This window comes from Oncorhynchus gorbuscha, linkage group LG07 (assembly GCF_021184085.1).
Source record: "Oncorhynchus gorbuscha isolate QuinsamMale2020 ecotype Even-year linkage group LG07, OgorEven_v1.0, whole genome shotgun sequence".
NCBI classification, from domain to species: Eukaryota; Metazoa; Chordata; class Actinopteri; order Salmoniformes; family Salmonidae; genus Oncorhynchus; species Oncorhynchus gorbuscha.
The window spans coordinates 53915859-53934483 of NC_060179.1; positions in this window are offsets into that span (position 1 = coordinate 53915859).

Below are 18625 nucleotides of genomic sequence, written 5' to 3' on the forward strand. Positions count from 1 at the left end.
TGGCTTTGCTTATTTCAACATACAGAGGAAATGTTTGCTGATGCATTTGAAGTTGGGTTGAGGAAGCTTTGGAGACAAGTTTTAGTTTATGGACAGCTGAACTGAAACATTAAGATTGCTTATGGCATTAAGGATGTGCTAACCTTGTCATTAACATGATGGTCATCTGAGAATGAATTACCGCACCCTAATTCCATTTCCCAATTGACCTTGATTTAAAGTCACTTGGAGAACTTTATAAAAGTTTCCCTGTACTGTACACTACCGTTCAAAAGTTTGGGGTCACTTAGAAATGTCCTTGTTTTTGATAGAAAAGCACATTGTTTTGTCCATCAAAACTGAAAATTGATCAGCAATACAGTGTAGACACTGTTAATGTTGTAAATGACTATTGTAGCTGGAAACAGCAGATTTTTTAATGGAATATCCACATAGGCGTACAGAGGTCCATTATCAGCAACCATCACTCCTGTGTTCCAATGGAAACATGGATTTGTTTTTTACAAAAACAGATCTGGTTTCTCTCTAGTCAGCAGGAAGCAGGTTGTGTCGTCAACCTTTCTACCTGTTCTTGATTATGGTGATACTATTGGGAAGAAAATGTTACTTTGTGCATCTTATCTTTGGTGTAATAAACTATTCTTGGTTCCTGCCTGTTTCTGGTAAAGATTACGAGGGAGGGCCTAAATGACCCCCTCCGTAGGACCATCTGGCAGGATGCCCAGAATATGTTCTTTAAGTTAAGGTAGGAGACTGAGCCAGTCACATGTAGGAACCAATCCAATGAATCCTGTTTATGTAGGTTTTTATGTAGCCGTGTAAAGGCTCTATTTAAGGAACGCACTTTTAGATCTCACTTCAGACCGGTACTTTATACATCGAAGTTTGGCTTTGACCTCTCCAGCTTGCTGACAATAAAGAGTAATTCATGTAATATTGCCTTTGAGTGTCCATTATAAGACATTCCACAACACTATTTATCAAAGTGCAGATGCCTCTACTCTTTAACCCTTGGATGCCATTTTTCATAGCACCCTTTGCTTTATCACAGAAGACTCATCACTGTATTATTTACCTAAAGGCTGGCTACATCTTTTAAGTCACGTAGATTGTATTTATTTATTTTATTTCACCTTTATTTAACCAGGTAGGCCAGTTGAGAACAAGTTCTCATTTTACAACTGTGACTTGGCCAGATCAAACAAATGTATTGATAAAGCCCTTCTTACATCAGCTGATGTCACAAAGTGCTGTATAGAAACCCAGCCTAAAACCCCATACAGCAAGCAATGCAGGTGTAGAAGCATGGTGGCTAGGAAAAACTCCATAGAAAGGCCGGCACCTAGAGAGGAACCAGGTTTTGAGGGGTGGCCAGTCCTCTTCTGGCTGTGCCAGGTGGAGATTCTAATAATAATAATTAAACACGGCCAATATGTTCAAATGTTCATAGATGACCAGCAGGGTCAAATAATAATCATCACAGTGGTTGTAGAGGGTGCAGCAAGTCAGCACCTCAGGTAAATGTCAGTTGGCTTTTCATAGCCGATCATTCAGAGTGTCTCCGCTCTTGCTGTCTCTAGAGAGTTGAAAACAGCAGGTCCGGGACAGGGTAGCACGTCCAGGGAACAGGTCAGGGTTCCATAGCTGCAGGCAGAACAGTTGAGAGAGAATTAGAGAGAGTATACTTAAATTCACACAGGACACCGGATAAGACTGGAGAAATACTCTAGACATAACAGTCTTGACCCTAGCTCCCCGGCACAAACTATTGCAGCATAAATACTGGGGGCTGAGACAGGAGGGGTCGGGAGACACTGTGGCCCCGTCCGACGATACCCCAGGACAGGGCCAAACGGCAGGATATAACCCCACCCACTTTGCCAAAGAACAGCCCCCATACCACTAGAGGGATATCTTCAACCACAAACTTACTATCCTGAGTATAGCCCACGAAGATCTCCCCCAAGGCATAAACCCACATTATTACTCTCTTTTTGTTTACAAAGCCCTGCTCCACATACTTCCAACATACCTAACATTGCTGTTAAGATTTAAAATGACAAGTTATCAAACCCGTTCACTCTTTTGGTGTCTAGAGAGTTAGGTAAATTGGCCTTTCATTTCCTTTCACCTTACATATGGAATGATCGGAATTGGTGCCTCTATAGCATTTCAGCCGGGTTGTTAGGGGATGTTTTAATCAGTAGTGTAAAGTAATTAAATAAAAATACTTTTAAGTACTACTTAACTCGTTTTTGGGGTATCTGTACTTTACTTTACTATTTATGTTTTTGACTACTTTTACTTCACTACATTCCTAAAGAAAATAGTTTACTTTTTACTCCTTACATGTTCCGTAACACCCAAAAGTACTAGTTACATTTTAAATGCTTAGCAGGACAGGAAAATTGTCTAATTCATGCACTTATCAAGAGAACATCCTTGGTCATCCCTACTGCTTCTGATCTGGCAGACTCATTAAGCGGGGTGTTTTGCCTTTGACACTTCAGCAACTGTTTACAGTGTGTTGGTACAAGGTGTGGGGATGGGTTGCATGGAAGTTCCTTTGTATAAACTCGAGTCTGATCTTATTTCTTGTTTCTGTCGGTGTCGGAGTGAGGCCTAGCCTACCGATGAAGTGAGTATCATTATTTTTGGGAAATGATTTGGCTGGAGGGAAGGCTGTGCTGAATCCTGCCATTTGCAAGGAACCAAGAGTAGAGAAACCTGATGGGTTATCAGAAAAGTACCCTAGATTGTTCCCAGCATGTGCCGTTACACGTGGTATGTCTAAGAAGGTATAGTGTTCTGGAGGATGTCAGCGATTCCACCATGGTCGATCTGTCCGATATCTTTATGGGTGATCCTGATTTTGCTAAACCTCCTGAGTTGACTTCTCATTTGAAAACCCAAAAGGAAGAGAGGGACCCTAAAGTTGACACTTCGATCTCAAGGAAGCAGCTGATTGTGGAACAGAGTAAAGATTTTTCCCTCTACCCTCTTTTTGCTGAAATATGTCTGGAGGAGGAGTCTGATAAAGTTTGAGGAAATTATGTTCTCGCGCTACTTCTGGGAAAGACGATTGGCCCAGTGTATCTCAAATTGTCTTTCCAGTTACACTTCGAAAAGAGATACTGAGGTTGGCTCATGATGGTAGTATGGCAGGCCCTCTTGGGGTCAACAAGACGTATGACCGTATGTTGCATAACTTCTTCTGGACTGGTCTGAAAAAGGATGTTGTGGCTTACTGTAAATTGTGTCACGTTTGTCAGTGGATGGGTAAACCAAACCAAGCTGTACTAGTTGCACCTTTGCAGCCTATTCCTGCTTTTGACCAACCTTTCAGCAGGGTTCTGTGGGATGGTATTTGTCCTTTGTCCAAAGCCAAGATTGGTAACCAGTTTCTCTTAACCATAATGTGTGCTCCCGCTTGTTTTCCTGAGGCCATTCCAATGAGGAAAATCACGGCTCCCAGTATTAAGGCCCTGGTGAAATTATTTTCAACATTTGGACGTCTGCAGCTAGTGCAGTCAGACCAAGGATATAATTACATGTCAAAGGTCTTCCAGCAAGTGCTACAACAGTTGAGTGTAACCCATTGTTAAGATATTTTATCAAGATTTAAGATAAATTATTAAATCATTTCTACCCAGAAACTTAACCATTAGGGATTAGCGTTTATGTAGCATGAACAAGGAGTAATTAAAAATAATAAACACAGCTCCAACTAGGTTGGAGGGGGGGAAGAGAGGAATGCATATGTGTGTGCCTAACGAAAACAAAGAGGATCCTTAACCTATGTTTGAACCGACCCAGCTATAACTCTGGAGAGATAAGATAGGACAGGGAGTGCCCCTCCAGGTTTGGGGGACTGGAACTGTCAGCTGAGTAGTAATAAACTGTGGTGAGACTTCAGTAGAAAAAGAGAGAATCCAAATGTTAGTGTGTATGTATGTGCGTAGGTTAGAATGGTATATAAACTAATGTACATGGTATTTTGAGCAGAGCTCTCGGGAATAAAGGCTATTGTATATTTTGAGACTGATCTTTGTCTATTTTATGCAAATAAGAACCTTACAAATTCTTAGAAACGGACAAAGTGTTTTGCTTTGTTACAATTGAATTGGTTATTGAACATATAGGAATAAATTCCTACAACACCCATTGACCCTCTATTGCCTACCACCTTGACTCTCAAGGTGCTCTTGAGAGATTTCATCAGACTTTGAAGTCTATGTTGAGAGTTTACTGTTTTGAGTTTGAGAAAGACTGGGATGAAGAGGTTCCTCTTGTGCTGTTTACAGCACAGGAGGTTATTCAGGAATCTCTCGGTTTTTGTCCAAATGAACTCGTGTTTGGACATAGCGCTTTTTCGATACAGATTACACCACGCCTGTGAGTTTGCCAGTGATAATCTGGAGAAGACGCAAATGAAAATTAAAGTTTGGTATGATCGAAAGGCCCGAGACCCCGAGACAATTTCGATGTGGCCAAGACCTGGTTTCGTTGCCCACCATTGCAGGCTTTTCAGGCCCTTACCCCATAGTAAAAAAAAATGGTAAACTGGATTACATCATTGCCACACCGGAGCGCAGGAAGAAAACCTGCCTGTGTCATGTCAACATGTTGAAACCATATGATTGGGCGGAGAAGTCAGTGTAAACTGGTAGTGATGTTCTGCCTGTGGCTGCTGCTGTCACCGTTGACTATGGTCTTCCTCAAGACTTACTGTTTTTTTATATTTTTAATTTCTCCTTTATTTAGCAAGGTAGGCATGTTGAGAGCATAATCTAATTCACAACTGGCCAAGATAAAGCAAAGCAGTACGACAAAAACAACAACACAGAGATACACATAAACAAACGTACAGTCAATAACACAAAAGAAAAATAGAAAAATCTATGTACAGTGTGTGCAAATGTAGAAGAGTAGGGAGGTAGGCAATAAATAGGCCATTGATGTGAAAATAATTACAATTTAGCATAAACACTGGAGTGATAGATGTGCAGATGATGATGTGCAAATAGAGATACTGGGGTACAATATAGCAAGAGGGTAAGTATTAACATAGGGATGAGGTAGTCGGGTGTGCTATTTACATATTGGCTGTGTACAGGTACAGTGATCGGTAAGCTGGACTGATAGCTGATGCTTAAAGATAGAGAGGGAGATATAAGACTCCACCTTCAGAGATTTTCGCAATTCGTTTCAGTCATTGGCAGCAGAGAATTGGAAGGAAAGGCGGCCAAAGGAATTGTTGGTTGGGCCTCCCGGGTGGCGCAGTGGTTAAGGGTGCTGTACTGCAGCGTGCCATCAGAGTACCTGGGTTCGCGCCCAGGCTCTGTCGTAACCAGCCGTGACCGGGAGGTCCGTGGGGCGACGCACAATTGGCCTAGCGTCGCCCGGGTTAGGGAGGGCTTGGTCGGTAGGAGTGTCCTTGTCTCATCGCGCACCAGCGACTCCTGCGACCACCAGCGACTCCTGTGGTGGGCTGGGTGCAGTGTGCGCTAGCCAAGGTGGCCAGGTGCACGGTGTTTCCTCCGGCGCATTTGTGCGGCTGGCTTCCGGGTTGGATGCGCACTGTGTTAAGAAGCAGTGCAGGTTGGATATCGGAGGACGCATGACTTTCAACCTTCGTCTCTCCCGAGCCCGTACGGGAGTTGTAGCGATGAGACAAGATAGTTGCTACTACAACAATTGGATACCACGAAATTGGGGAGAAAAAGGGGTAAAAAAAAAACTTAAAACAAGGAAGTGTTGTTTTTGGGGATGACCAGTGCAATATACCTCCTGAAGCGCGTGCTACAGGTGGGTGTTGCTATGATGACCAGTGAGCTGAGATAAGGCAAAGACTTATAGACGAACTGGAGCCACTGGGTTTGGCGACGGATATGTATGGAAGGCCAGCCAAGGAGAGTATACAGGTTGCAGTGGTGGGTAGTATATGGGGCTTTGGTGATAAAACTGATGGCACTGTGATAGACTACATCCAGTTTGCTGAGTCGAGTGTTGGGGGCTATTTTGTATCGCCGAAGTCAAGGATCGGTAGAATAGTCAGTTTTACGAGGGTATGTTAGGTGGCATGAGCGAAGGAGGCTTTGTTGTGAAATAGGAAACCGATTCTAGATTTAGTCCGTATGTGCTACACATTTGCTGGTTGTTATCTCATTGGTGGGAAGGTATTTCAGCTGGGCTGGCCTCGCTGCTATTTAAGAGTGGCAAACAATCCTTTATCTGATAATGTTTTGCTCCACCTTTTTGGTTTGCTTCCTGTCTGGATGTTTGGTGTGTGTTTTTCTTTTGGTTGGCCTCAACTTAGGCAAATTTTGTGAGCGCTCATGGTGGGTGTCTTTTAGGTCCCAATTGTTGTTGCTATGCAACTTTCAGTGGACACCCTCATGAGCGTCTTTCAGAACCCCTCATAAAACCCCATCAGTTTGGTTTTGGTTGTTGTTCAGTGATTCTTTGTTTGTTCTCCCTTCTGTTTGAGCAACATTATTTGGTTTTCTTGCTTGGGAACGTAACAAGTGTTTATTTGCGTTCTGCCCATTCGTTTTTAGAGATTCAGAACTAGCCAAATGAACACTGAATTCAGCCAAGCAGCAAAGCGGGAGATACATTTTAAAAGTCGATAGAAGTGCTGGCAATGTTAATTGTTCATAGGACACTAGCAACATGCCCTGTACATTTTTTTTGTCTAAATTAGGTCGCCTGATATTCAAACAGGACACTGCAGGCAGTGAAGCACAGACGCCCCACCACACTGATTAATGTTTTTTGTTGACACGTTTGTTGCATTGGTTATGTGATCATCATCTGAACTTGTAAGGTGGAATTGGACACTGGTGGGGCCTTGGGGAGGGGTCTGTAACAACCGTGTCATGCTGTCTGGTCTGGGGTCTGCAGTAGCCTTGATGTTCTGATTAGGATTCCACAGGGCGTGTGTGAGAACCGGCTGGTGTGTGCTGTGTGGAGGTCCTCCTCTGATTGGCCCAGTTTGCTATGGCCTCATTAAAATGACACACTAGTGATGAAGACGTACTACTTTCCATGACATTGTTTTAATTTACTGTACAGATTTGATATGTACCTTTTATCGGAAAAGTCAACGTGGTAAAACAAATCTTATTGGTAATGATATGAGAAACATGAGACAGTAGAGCTCGTCTTTGAAGAACTATATTTGAGCTTGGTGGCCTGCAGTGTCTCAGTTGATGGGGCTGTCCAGAGACCTCAGTGAAATAAGAGTGTGGTAATATACACTGAAAAAAATATATAAACGCAACATGTAAAGTGTTGGTCCCATGTTTCATGAGCTGAAATAAAAGAGGCCAGAAATGTTCCATATGCACAAAAATATGATTTCTTGCTAATTTTGTGCACACCTGATAGGTGTGGCATATCAAAAGCTGAAAGAACTGATTTTCCCCATTGTGCTGGGAAAAATAAAAGACCACTCCAAAATGTGCAGTTTAGTCACACACAGATGTCTGATATTTTGATGGCTGACTGCAGGAATGTTCACCAGGGCTGTCGCCAGAGAATTGAATGTTATTTTCTCTACCATAAACTGCCTCCAACCACAGACCATGTGCAACCACGCCTGCCTAGGATCTCCACATTTGGCTTCATCAACTGCAGGTTGATCTGAGACCAGCCACCCGGATAGCTGATGAACCTGTGGGTTTGCACAACCGAAGAATTTCTGCACAAACTGTCAGAAACCGTCTCAGGGAAGCTCATATACAGTATGTGTGCTCGTCATCCTCACCTGACTGCAGTTCGGCGTTGTAACATACTTCAGTGGGCAAATGCTTACCTTCGATGGCCATTGGCATGCTGGAGAAGTGTGCACTTAACAGATGAATCCCGGTTTCAACTGTACCGGGCAGATGGCAGACTGTGTGTGTGGCATCTTGTAGGCGAGCGATTTGCTGATGTCAATGTTGTGAACAGTGCCCCGTGGTGGCGGTGGGGTTATGGTATGGGCAGGCATAAGCTACAGACAATGAACACTATTGCATTTTATCGATGGCAATTTGAATGCACAGAGAGATACCGTGATGAGATCACGAGGCCCATTGTCGTACCATTCATCCACTGCCATCACCTCATGTTTCAGCATGATAATGCAAAGCCCCCATGTCGCAAGGATCTGTACACAATTCATGAAAACCGAACATGTCCCAGTTCTTCCATGGCCTGCATACTCACCAGACATATCACCCGTTGAGCATTTTTGGGATGCTCTGGATCGACGTGTATGATACCTGTGATCAACAAATGCATATGTGTATTCCCAGCCATGTCAAATCCATAGATTAGGGCCTAATGAATTTATTTAAATAAACTGATATCCTTATATGAACTGTAACTCAGTAAAAATCTTAGAAATCGTTGCATGTTGAGTTTATATTTTTGTTCGATGTACTTCCAACCAGGCATCTGCTAGGCAGGCGAGACAACATAATGGGACAATTAGGACTGTGATCTCTGCAATCCAACATGCATAGCAGGACCTTGAAATACACTGAAGTACCTATAATTTAATTTGGTTCTCAGTTGATCATGCCATCTAAAATGGATTAGTGCCTGACTACCCACCATTGCTCAGCATTTGACATTGAATTTGCATGAAGTGCTATTGCCATGAGGAAATGATTATGTTGGAACAGTACATGTCATTGTTCTTTCTCTGTCTCTAAATAGGGTGAAATAACTTATTTGACTCGTCACAATTCTGAACTATTCAATCTTGTCTATCAGTCCCTTGTGTATTACAATAAGTCATCCAATGAATCCTGTTTGCACCTACAAGAAAAAAAGTGATGGAAGTGTATAGATTTAATTCAATCTCATCTCCAGGTGTGATGAATTCAATACGGATGAATTACGGGTTTTCTGAGTGCATTACCTTCAGAGTTTTACTGTCAGCTGTTTATCCCTGACATTTGTAGTTTGGAATTAATTCCACACTTCCTCTCAATGTCCCCCAGAGTCCGCAGGGCAAAGGACAGAGGTCTGGGTGGCAGTGAGACACTGGACAGATGGACAGACACAGAGAGGCCTGGGAGGTTTCAGCCATGTTATATCATTTACAGAGATTTCTATCCATTTGAGTAATGGTCAATTGAATATCTCAATGGCAATGCATAAGCCCTACATGTTGTCCACAGTTCACAGAAGCTACTGCTACCAGCCTGTCCCACCCACACTCATCCAATGGTAATGACACCGATGACGGATTGCATGTACACCCTCTATCTGACGATCCCAACACCCAGTGTCACCTTCTTCATTCTCCACCTAATGAGAATCTTCAGCGAGCTTCATGTCCAATTTGTGTCAGAACTCCGCTAGTGGTGGTCTATTAATACACAAGTCTGCTTCTCTAAATGCATGGGGGAATATTCCACTGGACTGTATGATTTATTGGACCTGAGACTCCTTTGTCTCTGAGCACCACGGCCCTGCCTATGTTTACCTCACCATGGGTGGAGGGGAGTAGACACTGCTTCAAGACATGGCCCACGGGAGCACCAGGCACCACGTGTCTGCAGGATTTTTACAATTAAGCTCCAACTTCCCCCTCTACTTCTTTTTTAAAAAGTCTAATTATAATAAGGTCTGATTTATTAGGATGTTTATTAGACTGAGAAATTAGAGCATAAAAGTCTACCCTAGAAGAGGATTTTGTGATCCCGCCTGCCCCGTGGACATTCCATCTCTGCCCTATAAAGTGGAACGGTAAATTAAAAAGGATATTCCAGCAAGGATGCGAATATTCAAAAATCCACCTAAAAACTATATGCTCATTTTCCTACCAGAGATGTGTTTCCATCAAATTGACTCGTGGATAAAAGGCTGTGCATGATGACGTAGTGAACATTGCGGTTAAATTTCCATGTACCAAAAAAAAACAAGTTAAATGGGTTTTCATCGCATTTTCAACTCTAAGATGGTTTTCTCCCCCCAAAAATGGTTATATAGCGAGTATGCCCACTCTTGTATTGGCACATGCGCTCTAGCCAACAGCTCACAGATACAGTGCAGGTATAGCCTATATGAGTTTTGAATTATTATTATTATTTTTTAATTTCACCTTTATTTAACCAGGTAGGCTAGTTGAGAACAAGTTCTCATTTGCAACTGCGACCTGGCCAAGATAAAGCATAGCAGTGTGAACAGACAACACAGAGTTACACATGGAGTAAACAATTAACAAGTCTATATATAACACAGTAGAAAAAAAGGGAGTCTATATACATTGTGTGCAAAAGGCATGAGGAGGTAGGCGAATAATTACAATTTTGCAGATTAACACTGGAGTGATAAATGATCAGATGGTCATGTACAGGTAGAGATATTGGTGTGCAAAAGAGCAGAAAAGTAAATAAATAAAAACAGTATGGGGATGAAGTAGGTAAAAATTGGTGGGCTATTTACCGATAGACTATGTACAGCTGCAGCGATCGGTTAGCTGCTCAGATAGCAGATGTTTGAAGTTGGTGAGGGAGATAAAAGTCTCCAGATAAAAGATAAGATAGAGACTTTTGTGAACAAAAGAGCAAGAATATTTTTATTTGTCAAACAACAGCCAATCATCGATGATCATGTCAGCAGAATAAGACCCTCCATATTTATTGGAAAGGAGCGTCAGGCTCATCACCCTGCACTTTCACCACCACTCTGTGAAGTTCATCATAACTTCAAATCAAATTTCATTTGTCAAATGCAGCAAGTGTCGACCTTACTGTGAAATGCTTACTTTACAAGCCCTTAACCAACAATGCAGTTTAAGAATTTGAGTTAAGAAAAATATTTGCTAAATAAACTAAGGTAAAAAAATAAAATAATAAAAGTAACATAATAAGATTACATAACAATAATGAGGCTATCTACAGGGGGTACCGGTACAGAGTCAATGTGTGGGGTTACAGGTTAGTCAAGGTAATTTGCACATGCATGTAGGGGTAAAGTGACTATGCATAGATAATAAACAGCGAGTAGCAGCAGTGTAAAGAAAAGTCAAAACTCTTGAACGTGCCGTCCTTGGTCAGCTCTCCCGCTATCTCTCTCAGAATGACCTTCTTGATCCAAATCAGTCAGGTTTCAAGACTAGTCATTCAACTGAGACTGCTCTTCTCTGTATCACAGAGGCGCTCCGCACCGCTAAAGCTAACTCTCTCTCCTCTGCTCTCATCCTTCTAGACCTATCGGCTGCCTTCGATACTGTGAACCATCAGATCCTCCTCTCCACCCTCTCCGAGTTGGGCATCTCCGGCGCGGCCCACGCTTGGATTGCGTCCTACCTGACAGGTCGCTCCTACCAGGTGGCGTGGCGAGAATCTGTCTCCTCACCACGCGCTCTCACCACTGGTGTCCCCCAGGGCTCTGTTCTAGGCCCTCTCCTATTCTCGCTATACACCAAGTCACTTGGCTCTGTCATAACCTCACATGGTCTCTCCTATCATTGCTATGCAGACGACACACAATTAATCTTCTCCTTTCCCCCTTCTGATGACCAGGTGGCGAATCGCATCTCTGCATGTCTGGCAGACATATCAGTGTGGATGACGGATCACCACCTCAAGCTGAACCGGCAAGACGGAGCTGCTCTTCCTCCCGGGGAAGGACTGCCCGTTCCATGATCTCGCCATCACGGTTGACAACTCCATTGTGTCCTCCTCCCAGAGCGCTAAGAACCTTGGCGTGATCCTGGACAACACCCTGTCGTTCTCAACTAACATCAAGGCGGTGGCCCGTTCCTGTAGGTTCATGCTCTACAACATCCGCAGAGTACGACCCTGCCTCACACAGGAAGCGGCGCAGGTCCTAATCCAGGCACTTGTCATCTCCCGTCTGGATTACTGCAACTCGCTGTTGGCTGGGCTCCCTGCCTGTGCCATTAAACCCCTACAACTCATCCAGAACGCCGCAGCCCGTCTAGTGTTCAACCTTCCCAAGTTCTCTCATGTCACCCCGCTCCTCCGCTCTCTCCACTGGCTTCCAGTTGAAGCTCGCATCCGCTACAAGACCATGGTGCTTGCCTACGGAGCTGTGAGGGGAACGGCACCTCAGTACCTCCAGGCTCTGATCAGGCCCTACACCCAAATAAGGGCACTGCGTTCATCCACCTCTGGCCTGCTCGCCTCCCTACCACTGAGGAAGTACAGTTCCCGCTCAGCTCAGTCAAAACTGTTCGCTGCTCTGGCTCCCCAATGGTGGAACAAACTCCCTCACGACGCCAGGACAGCGGAGTCAATCACCACCTTCCGGAGACACCTGAAACCCCACCTCTTTAAGGAATACCTAGGATAGGATAAAGTAATCCTTCTCACCCCCCCTTCCCCCCTTAAAATATTTAGATGCACTATTGTAAAGTGGTTGTTCCACTGGATGTCATAAGGTGAATGCACCAATTTGTAAGTCGCTCTGGATAAGAGCGTCTGCTAAATGACTTAAATGTAATGTAAATGTAAAAGGGGAAGGGGGTCCATGTAAGTCCAGGTGGCCATTTGATTAATTGTTCCGCAGTCTTATGGCTTGGTGGTTGAAGCTGTTAAGGAGCCTTTTGGACCTAGACTTGAGGCTCCGGTACTGCTTGCCGTGCGGTAGCAGAGAGAACAGTCTATGACTTGGGTGACTGGAGTCTTTGACAATTTTTTTGGCCTTCCTCTGACACCTCCTAGTATATACAGTACCAGTCAAAAGTTTGGACACACCTACTCATTCAAGGATTTTTCTTCATTTTGACTATGTCCTACATTGTAGAATAATAGTGAAGACATCAAAACTATGAAATAACACATATGGAATCATGTAGTAAGCAAGAAAGTGCTAAACAAATCAAATAAAAAAAATATATTTGAGATTCTTCTAAGTAGCCACCCTTTGCCATGACAGCTTTGCACACTCTTGGCATTCTCTCAACCAGCTTCATGAGGTAGTCACCTGGAATTAATTTAAATGATTAAGTGTGCCTTGTTAATTTGTGGAATTGATTTCCTTCTTAATGTGTTTTAGCCAATCAGTTGTATTGTGACAAGGTAGGGAGGTATACAGATGATAGCCATATTTGGTAAAAGACCAAGTCCATATTACGGCAAGAACAGCTCAAATAAGCAAAGAGGAACGACAGTCCATCATTACCTTAAGACATGAAGGTCAGTCAATCTGGAAAATATCAAGAACTTTCAAAGTTTCTTCAAATGCAGTTGCAAAGATTATGAAACTGGCTCTCATGAGGACCGCATCAGGAAAGGAAGAGCCAGAGTTACCTCTGCTGCAGAGGATAAGTTCATTAGAGTTACCATCCTCGGAAATTGCAGCCCAAATAAATGTTTCACAAAGTTCAAGTAACAGACACTTCTCAAAATCAACTGTTCAGAGGACTCTACGTGAATCAGGCCTTCATGTTCTAAATTCTGCAAAGAAACCACTACTAAAGGACACCAATAAGAAGAGACTTGCTTGGGCCAACAAACACGAGCAATGGACATTCGACCAGTGGAAATCTGTCCTTTGTTCCGATGAGTCCAAATTTGAGATTTTTGGTTCCAACCGCCATGTCTTTGTGAGAAGCAGAGTAGGTGAATGGATGATCTCCGCATGTGTGGTTCCCACCGTGAAGCATAGAGGAGGAGGTGTGATGGTGTGGGGGGTGCTTTGCTGGTGACACTGTCAGTGATTTATTTAGAAGGTAAAGCTGGTTGTGAGCATGCCAAGAGTCTGCAAAGCTTTCATTAGCAAAGGTTGGCTACTTTGAAGAATCTCAAATATAAAATATTTGTTAAACACTTTTTTGTTACTACATGATTCCATATGTGTTATTTCATAGTTTTGATGTCTTCTTTATTATTCTTTATTATGTAGAAAATATTAAAAATAAAGAAAATCCCTTCAATGAGCAGGTGTCACCTCTGCTCCTGCTCTCTGCTCCCGCTCTCCCCCACCCCCTGGCGCTTGAGGGCGCCAGGCTGCCCTGCATCACTCACTCCTATCATCTATTACGCACACCTGCATCCCCTCGTCACGCACATCAGCGATATTGGACTCACCTGGACTCACTCATCATCTGTTTATTACCTCCCCTATATTTGTCAGTTCCCCAGCTCTGTACTTGCTGCTGCATTGATTGTCTTTTGTTTGTTTTACCTGTTTGCTGACGCTGTTCCTGTCTCATTCCATGTCCGTTATTTATTAAATGTTTTACTCCCCGTTTCTGCTTCGTCTCTCCAGCATCATTCCATGTAACAGTGTGTCCAAACCTATGACTGGTACTGTAGGTCCTGGATGGCAGGAAGCTTGACCCCAGTGATGTAATGGGCCATACGTTCTACCCTCTGTAGCATCTTACGGTCGGATGCCGAGCAATTGCCATGCCAGGCGGTGTGCAGAATTTCATCTGTAGCCTAATAAACTGAACGCTTTCCTGACGAGTTGTAATGGGACGACGACACATGTCAACACATGACTCCAAGTTTACTTTGATACGATTATTACATAAATATTTGAGCATAAAACCGTTTCCACCGACAGTTCTCACATAATTTATCTACAGACACCAAAAGATCCCACCCTGTCTGGCGTATTTTGTTTTGTCGACTTTTGGAAATTTTACTGCCAAATTTTCATCAGGCCTGTCATTACTAATCACCCGACATGTACTTTACTCGCACTAAAAAATTGGATGGAAACCTGGTTAGTAGTAACAAGCAATATCTTGTTATTTTTTTCCCACAGAGAGGATTTAATGTGGCATGCTATTTCATGGAATGCCATTTGTCATACTGCAGTTATACCTTGAATGTGCATATCTGTGCTGGAATTCAGAGTATGGACTGTGGACCAGCCGGAATTCAACATTTTGGGCTCTTTAAAAGTGTTAATGATTGAGAATTATTAACAGAAGTTTAAAAAAGGACCTGCCAGGTATTGCAATTTCTCAAGAATGCAATGTCCATCCAGCACTCCTAACAACTATCACTGAGCATTACCCTTCAAGAGGCACAAGAGGAAACAACCTCTATCCTTAACTCAATTCTGTGGCTTTCCTTCTCTCTGTAGTACTGGTCAACTTAGCATTGGGTCATTGAAAAGGAAACATCATTGGGTCATTTAAGAGGATGAATCAATCAATTTTCTATGATAATTCAAAGAGATTTATGGTGCAAGTGCATCTAGGAACAATATATATAATATAATAAACTCAAGGTCATTTTTTCACACCTTGGTTCCAATATCCTCACTGTCTCAGTGATGCTACTGTCACTGTAGCCAAAGACACATTTCATTTACTCAGAGGGCGCAGTCCCTGATGTCTGCTTTAGCAATAAAAGGCCGGCGAGAGTACAAAGCTTGCTTATTGTCAGGGACAGATTCATTGTAGTGGCTCCAACTCGAGCGTCAAATCAAATCAAATCTTATTTGATTATCATTCAACCTCTATTGCTGTATTATTGTTTGTCCTCATGTAATCTCACTGCGTTTTCCCCTCTGTCTTTCCTTTGGAAAGATAAATGGTCTGAATAGTTCTCCCATGCGGTTTTCAAGTTGCGGTAATATTGTCTTTCGGTTCCACTGTCTCATCATGATGCAATTGTTGTTTTAAGGTCATATGTGCGCCAATGGTAGCTCTGTTCACAACCTAGCACAGGAGAATTGAGGTATCTAAAATTCTTCCATACAGCAGATTTGCTATTTATTATTGGTGATCTATAGGGTGCGCCACAGGATAATAAAAATTCTGTAAATTAAGCTGTCCCTCACTGGTCTATGATTCACACCTCAATGCAAATACCACTTTAAAGAACCAGCCAAGCCAATTGCTTTGGAAGCAGCGATCCAGGCGGCAGCTGAGTCCCCTGAATTCATTCCCCCTCAATCTGAGACTCATTATACATCCAGTGGTCAAAAACAAAGATACCTCACCAGGTGAAAGCTATGATCATTTATGGATATCACCCACTTCATTCAGTGTAGATGAAGGGGAGGAGGCAGGTTAAAGAAGGATTTTTTTTTTAAACCTTGAGAAAATTGAGACATGGATTGTGTGTCTGCGTCATTCAGAGGATGAAAGGGCAATACAAAATGTTTAAGTGCCTTTTAACGGGGTATGGTATTTAGTAGGTGCCAAGCGCACCGGGTTGAGTGTGTCAAGAACTGCAACGCTGCTGGGTATTTCACGCTCAACAGTTTCCCGTGTGTATCAAGAATGGTCCACTACCCAAAGGACATCCAGCCAACTTGACATAGCTGTGGGAAGCATTGGAGTCAACATGGGCCAGCATCCCTGTGGAACGCTTTCAACACCTTGTACTGTCGTCCATTCCCCGACAAATTGAGGCTGTTTTGAGGGAAAGTGCCCACGTCTAACTGTTACAGTCAGCACGACCACCGCTTGTTGATTTAATGGCTGCCATCTGTTGTTGTGCCTGACGAATGGAATGAGAGGCACCTGCTTCGTCTGACTCTAGTCTGTGCCCTTCCCCGCCTTTCTCCCAGCAAGGCAATTAATGCCTTGGTTCTAATAATTATACTAATCTCTTCTGGTGAGTACAGCTCTGCCCATCACGTTTCCACATTAAAGCTTGTGATCAGCACTCCTATCAGATGGTTGTGTGGAGGGACAAGAGGAACATGCTGATCACCTGTGGGAGGAGAGATCTATGATCCTCTGGTCTCTTCTAGTACATTGTGTTCCTTTTGGTTCTTCAACATTTAGATACTTTGTTTAACTAGGCTTTGGCATGAAACAACCACGTCACTGTCAAATGACCAAAATGTAGAATTATAACATGATGTATTGACCTAGTGTATTGATGTAAAATATAAACCATTTCAAATGCAAAACTATCAGGCAACAAAAAAATGCTACCAAAACTGTTAATCAACACATCAGTACATAGTGTGCAACGTGTTCCTTCTTGTTATCACACAAGTCGAAAAAAGCTAAAATAAATTAACAAATAAACAAACGTACATGGTAAATTTAACCAAACATCCATATCAACAACTGTCATACTATTCAGATATAAGTAGGTTACTAACATGATTGCATGACTTTCTGATATTGGTCAACATTCTATACATAATAATGACAATTTCACATGGTTTCGAAGGTTGTTCCTTGAACACACAATAAAATGAACAATTTACCTGTTACTCAATACACAACTGGAAGCATGACTCACCATCTGTGTTGGATGCTGTTAAACTCTGACATTTTTTTTAACCAAGTACATTACTCACGCAAACTTTATGCACAGAGAATGATTTCAATTTCAAGTACCAAATACACAGAGATATATTAAAATAAAATAACACGACAGCATCATTTTGTCCTGTCACAATCGTAGACTATTATTTGCCCTGTCATCAAATACAATAGTGTGCTATGTTATCTACAAATGTTATGTGCATTTCAGTTAGGGCCGGGACGATACTAGTATCACAATACTCGTTAGTATCTTGGCAAGGAAACAAAACACAAACCGTATTTAACTGTTTTAGGAAAACAGACCTAATTTTGGAAACAAACATCATTATGTTGTCATCCAGAGTCATATTTATTTATTTTCCAAGCTACAGCACACAATAGTTTCAGGAGTTAAAGCTGGAACATGTAACTTGTTGGGCGACATGACCAAATATTTTCATGCTTCCCATTTTTAAGATTTGTTTTTTGTTTTTCACGTTCGGTTTTGTACACCAGCTTCAAACACAATATTTTTAGCAACCAGGAAAAGGTGGAGCAATTTCTGCATAATGCACCTATAAATTCCCTCTGTTAGGGTGAAATTAACACTCATTGGTGTAAAAGAACCCCAGTGTTGGTGTTAATAACCAGAGTTATTGTTTTACACTGTGAAGAGGAAACCAGTACCATCAAAACCACAACCATCATTATCATATTTCCCAGCATGCTATGCAGGTACTTTTTTTTGTTGGATTGTCTTAATATCTGTGTTTTTGCATGTACATTGATTGATTGATTAATCTTATGCTATACAAGATAAATAACATACATGTTTCTAGACTAATCCAATCAATTAGTTTGATTTATTGCACCCATTAGTGAAATGGTTGTTCCGGTCTACACGGTAGTCTCCTTTTTATTTTATTTATTTTTTATAGCTCCTAACCCCAACCTGGTCTAAGACCAAACACACGCATTTTGCTACACCCACAATAACATTTGCTAAACATGTGTATGTGACCAATGAAATTTGATTTGATAGAACTCTTTTGTATTATTCTGTATCTGAGGCACACATTTGGTATGATAGGTTGCGTTCCATATGTTATGTATTCATTTGTGGATGTCCATCACCCAGTTCATATTATGTGTTACAAATTACAATTCGTATTATATGTTGCGAATTTGAAAAATTTACCAGATGTTACAAATTTGAAAAATGTATGATATGAATTCTAGCTAGATGGCTTACGTTAACTAGGCTAGGGGTTAAGGTTTAAGAGTTAGGTTAAAGGGTTCAAGTTAGTGTTAGGGTTAGCAATCATGCTAAGTTGTTGCAAAGTTGTTTAGGTTTCCTAATATTCATGTTTTACACCCACTCATCCCATGTTATAGGCCCACCCAACCACCCCGACCAACCACCGT